The sequence below is a fragment of the Pteropus vampyrus genome, unplaced genomic scaffold, assembly GCF_000151845.1.
Source record: "Pteropus vampyrus isolate Shadow unplaced genomic scaffold, Pvam_2.0 Scaffold125, whole genome shotgun sequence".
Lineage (NCBI taxonomy): Eukaryota > Metazoa > Chordata > Mammalia > Chiroptera > Pteropodidae > Pteropus > Pteropus vampyrus.
This window is the reverse complement of record NW_011888906.1, coordinates 3,266,125-3,272,115: the sequence shown is the minus strand read 5'-3', so window position 1 is coordinate 3,272,115 and position 5,991 is coordinate 3,266,125. Positions and strand designations below refer to the sequence as shown.

At 35.8% G+C, this 5,991-nt stretch overlaps 1 pseudogene; it reads left to right on the top strand.

Moving 5' to 3' along the window:
- Positions 1 to 4,697: 4,697 nt before the first annotated feature.
- Positions 4,698 to 4,813, top strand: LOC111743977 (annotated as a pseudogene).
- The last annotated feature ends 1,178 nt before the right edge of the window (positions 4,814 to 5,991 follow it).

Genomic DNA, 5,991 nt, shown 5'->3' with positions numbered 1-5,991 from the left:
GGCATACATCCCTGCTCTGGCCCTGAGCTGGGAGTCTGGAAGGAGTTGGCTCATTCACAGTCAAAGAGCTGTGAATCTCCCTGGGTCTCTGGTTCACCTCTTTCTTGAGATCATCTGGTTCTGCCCCCATTATAGGCTTACTTGGTTTCCTCCAACTTCAGTTCTGCTGTGCTGTGCACTCAAGTTCCTCTGTGTCCATCTTCTAATCTGAACGTCATACTGTTTCTAAGTTATAAGTCCTAAAGACTGTTACTCATACCCCTTGCCCAGTGCCTATGCAACTGAGTCCTTATATTCTCAACCCCTGACTCTTCATCTAGGTTTGTAATCCCTAAAACTTGATCTTCCAAAGTCTGTCTTTTCCTGCCTGAACTTCTCACTCAATAAGGACAAATGAGAGAAAATGGAATTGTTTCATCGAGATATTTTCCTGCAAAGTGACCCTGCACAAGTAGTTATTTGAGTGGTGGGAGATAAATCAACAAGCCAGGTGTTGGCTTGATTGCATGGTAACCTCTCTTTAAAAGGATGAGTGTTTGGGTTGATACTTGACCTATAACATAAAGAACAAGGTCACAGCTCATATTTTTTACCCCTAAAAAGGAATTGCTCTTCCAAAACCCCAGAGGAAAGTGGAGTCTGGCTTTTTGATTATATGTTTCATTGCAATGCAGTGATGTAATGTCATACATGATAAAACTAGGGAGCTGGGCTTGAATTGAAGTCAAGTGAAGCTTACAAGCTTAATCCAGGTTTGGGTATTTCACATTTGTCCAGCCATGATTTCTGGGGCAAGTATTTGAGGTTAGAATAGCTTATGAGTGACATGGACCATTGGTTGGTTTCGTTTGCAATTCAATGGGCCGCTGCAAAGGAAACTTTGTTCATATGGTTTGGAAAGTGTCATTTGGAAGGGAAAACTAAGTTAATCTCTGTATCTTGAGAATCTTGGAAAGACTTTATTGAAGCCTAAATAAATGTAAACAGGTAGAGACTGTCTTAAGGATAATAAAGAGCCTGGCAGGTTTGGTTTTGTGTGAGTTTATGGGTAATCCCTGTTTTGTTTAACTGGGTGATTCTGGGTCAAGGAACAGGAGACACAAATTCATGAAGGCAAGCTTACAAAGGAAGGCCCTGTGCTTTGGCCTTGACTCCAAGCAGAGGGCTCTGTGTTTACACCATTGTCCATCATACTCTGACTTCTTCCTGAAGATGTTGTTCTTAAAAGACTCCTTTGCAATGACCGTCCAGGATAGCCTGTGTGGGAGTATATTGTTCCCACTGCATTCCCCCGAGGGTGACGGAATTTATTCAAAACCAGAATAGCATTTGAGGATAAGGAAATCTCTTTGGCTAAAGTAAGAACTGAACTTTATTCCTTGATACAAACCAAAATCTTTATTGTGTCTCACAAACATATATCAAAGTGCGTATTTTTTTTAAAAAATGACACGGGGTATTCTTTTATGTTAGTGAGCCTGGCATTCACCATCTATGCATGCATTCCATAGGTAACAGAGTAGCTCTAAGCAAAGTGGAGACAGTGGTAAGTAAAATCTGAGGTCTCAGGTTCTGCCCCCACCATGCTTTCAGTCTGGTGGGGGATCTCGCTATTAATCGAGTAATCACAGACATAAAAGCAAAGTTAAGTCTATGCTTAGTGCTATGGAGAGAAACTATAACCATGCAGTGAAAGACATTACAACATGAGGACTTAATCAGGCTTGGATTCAGGCACAGCTTCCCTAGGATAGTGGTGTCTAAATCGCTTGTTCGGTGGGAAGGGAGAAAAGGAACAACACACATGAAGAGTCCATGCTGGAGGGAGCGGGCATGGTCGGGGCCTTTAAGGAAGCATGTCTGTAGCAGACAGCTGATAGGAAGTTGGGCTAGGAGAATTGATCAGGGTTCAAAGGGCTATAGCTTTGCTAAGGAATTTTCAGGACTTCCTCCCTTGCAATTCTCCACCCCCTCCCCAACCTTCCGATCTTAGATGAGTTAATGTTATTTAAGATGAACTGTCTTAGGAATTAGACTCTGCCCATTTCCTGGCTTCATAATTCTTTCTGCTATATATGGGGGCCTCTTATCCTAGGGCTACTTCTAGCTCCAAAAGTAATTTATCTGTCCAGAATATCCTCAAACACTAGAAACCCTGGGTCTTTTACTCTTTTTAATGCTATCCACAGAACAATTCTGGGCATCCAGCCTCAGATTCTACCATAATACCTGAATCTATTTCTTTTTGGCCTTCTAAGTCTGAGGCATTTCTGGATACTGAAGGGTCCAACTGGCTTAATAAGAAGGATAATCAGGGAGTGACTGTGGAGACTGATCAGGACTGATCTCTGAGAAGAGCCAGTTGTCCCTCTCGGGGAAGACCTGGAACATTCTTCCTTTCAGCTAGCTGCCGTTCCCTAATCCCCACCAGTCTCCCTCTGGCTTTTTCTTCCCCTAATTATAACCTGTGTTGAGTCATCTGGTATAGCTAGTGGTGGTTAGGGTTTAATGTCTGCTCTAATAGTTACTTAGTCTTCAGGATAAGTAAGGAAAGTAGTGGGTTTAAAGCAGCCTAATTCTGCTCAGGACTGAGGTCATTCATAGAGGTTCATTAAGAAGACACAGAATATCTTTAAAAGCCACTAAAGAAATAGAGTGCTCATAGTTTCCATTCAGCCATCTCCCAAATATCTAATTTTAATTCAGATAAGTAATCAGAGCACAATACAGCCACTGAATACACTGCTTATACTACTACAGGGGGATTTATCTTTAATTCTTCCATGTTATCTTCATATACCCTTCTAGAAAAGAAAAAAAGAAATCTAAATAAGAGATTCTCAAACTTCCATATGTCCAAGATTTGTTTGGGTTACTTATTAAAATGCAGATTCCTAGACCATTTTCCCCAATGATTCTGATTCATCTGGTTTGATGATTGGGCTTATGAAACTTGAGTTTTTAATAATCACCCCAAAATGATTCCAGTGCAAGTGGCTCATGACCACTCTCAGAACTGGGGTGGCAGCCCTCTTGCTCACATTGTGGACTGGGGAAGTGATGCAGTTTGGCGCTATCCTTGTTGGAAGCAAGGAGGGATAATTAAGCTGGAGAATTTTCTTAAGGACGGAGGCTCTGCTGAACTTCACCCATGATCTGTTTGGTTCCCATGATCTGTTTATTATGTTGCTAATAAAGCTCCTGAGTCTCACTTTAAGGGTTCAGATTACATTTCATGATACCAGCCTTAACAGATGGGATATGGTCACAGGTTCTTACTCACCTCTGAGTCTAGTTGAGAAGCTAGATCTGTTTATAATCTACTGCAATAAAAGAATGGTTACATGGGAAGGAGATATAATGATCTATAATATTTCTGAAAACAGATATGAAACAGGTGGGTCTGTGAATTAATAGTACCAGAAATAATTAATAAGTCCATTAACTAAAAAAAAAAAAAAAAAAAAAAAATCTGGAAAAAAAATAAAACTTAAAAACCTACTATTTGGAGAGTAAAAACCATTTCTGTATGATTTCTTCCAGAGTACAACAAAAAAGTGTCCCGTAAAGCACATTGTGGAAGTCAAAGTCCTCCGTGAGAAACACCAGAGAAATGTCTACAGTTGTGAGGAGAAAGGACTGTGACTGAGGAACCATATCAGATATTCTTTTGAGCTGTCTTTCATTTTCTGCAATGGCTGAAAGACAAATGTCAGTATATAACTTTCAAAAAATAAACCATTCATATAGCATTTCTTTAAACAGTATCCTGACAATCAGAAAGATCAGATAAATAACTTGTTACAAACAAACACAATGAAAGATAAAGAGATAAGTAAATAATGTAAACAAAAATGTAGCATAATTACCTGGTCCAAAATTCCATAATTTCTAGAAATATCCTGGAAGTTAGTTGGGTGAAAAAGTGGGACAATAAATGTAGATTAATTTCTCTTACAGGAAGAATTGATAATTAGTTATTTGTTTATTACATTTAGAAATAAGAAAACCAAAGATCCAGTAAGTATATAAATGCTTGAAATAATATATCTTGTGAATTACTAGGGGATAATAAGGCTTAGTATTTAATTAGCAAATGATAGAGAATCACAAAGGAAACAAAATGGAAAATAGACAAAAACTGAAACTAAAACAAACAAAACCAGAAAACAATAACAACAAAAGTGAAAAATTCTAGTTAGAACAATATTCACATACAAAGCAAATTACTCCTTTTCTAAAAAGCTTTTCAACTTGGGTCAATATAAAACTGCAATTATCTGCTGTGTAAAAGAAACATAGCTAAAATAAAGCTATTTCAGTAATTTATCAATATGTTTTATATTTGTTAAACTAGCAATTTTTAATTTTAGATATTTCTTCCAATAAAACAATCATGTACACAGACATGAATATCTAAAATATTCATTGTAGCATTATTTAAAATATCAAAATAAAATAAAATATTAAAAATTAAAAACAATACTTATGATATCTGTTAGCTAAAATGTAAACATCTATAATGTGAAATGTTCTGAAGTCATTAAAATTGTGATAAGAAATTTATTTAATGTCTTAATATTAAAATAAGTTCAAGAAATGTATTTAAAAACATGGTTCCATAGTGTAATGGTTAGCACATCTGCTTTACATGCAGAAGATCCTGGGTTCATGCCCCAGTGGAGCCACAGTCCATGGTCTATGGCCATGCCACCCTGAATAAGCCCGATGTCTGATCTCAGAAGTTAAGCAGGGTTGGGCCTGGTTAGTACTTGGATGGGAGACCACCTAGGAAGATCAGGTGCTGTAGGCATAAATAATAATAATAAAAAAAGAAATGTATTTAACATACTAACTTATTCTTGACACATTAAAGAAAAAGGAGGGAATCAAATTATTAAATTATATAGAATTTATTCAAGTAGTAACTACCAATAGGTTCAGATCACAGTTTTAAAATTTCTTGTCTTTGTTTTTTAATTTATGTTTTTTTTACATTTAGCATGCATAAATTTTAAAAATAAAAATGAAATTTAAAATCATTAAAATATTTTATTATATTATCATGTATCATACATTAATAATAACATGATAATGTAATATGAGATTTTAAGTAATAAAGAATAAAATGTTTGATTTCAATATTCCAGGCAGATACAAATTAAAATTAAAAAATCAAATGTTTCCACAAATAACCAAGTTATTTTTATTGAAAAAAGATTATTTTATGTGTTTCGTAGTTTAAGAATTTTGCAAAACTCTAACACTAGTAAAATTTGCAACAAATACTAGCAAGTACAATTAGAGCATTGCTTATACGCTGATATACATGTATTCTCTCATGAGTTGATATATTTCTGTGCTGTGAAAACAAATATATTTTTTCATAGCTCAAAGAAAAGTTAAAAATTGATTACCTATCACAGCACCTTTCATAAGCAGATATTCTTAATAATAGAACTTATCAAAACTTTTTGATATCAGCCATAGCTATTCTCTGAGGATAATTCTTACACTTAAGTATTAAAGTGTAATATTAAATTAATAAAGAACATGAATTCATATACTAAACTTCGAGTTCTAGAGTTTTGAAAATGACAAAGACACAAATATTTAAGGAATTAAAAACACTGTGTTTTTATCTAGGCCAGTACTTCTGAAAACAATACCATTTCAAAGTGGATGATTTTCTAGGTAATATAAATGGTCAAAAATAATGTTAGAAGTAATATGTAGTTTTTATGGACCCAAATGTAAGGCAGTTTACACGTATTATCTCAAACGCATAAAGAGACTTTTCAAGGTCAGTTTGGTTTTCCTTACCACTGGTTAAAAAATGGAGGCTGTACAGGGTGACCAACTATCCTGGTTTTCCCTGGACTGAGGGACATCCTGGGATGTGGGACTTTCAGTGCTAAAATCCAGTAAAGTCTCAAGAAAATAGAGATGAATTGGTCACCCTAAGCCTAGTGCTGTGACCACAGACACCTG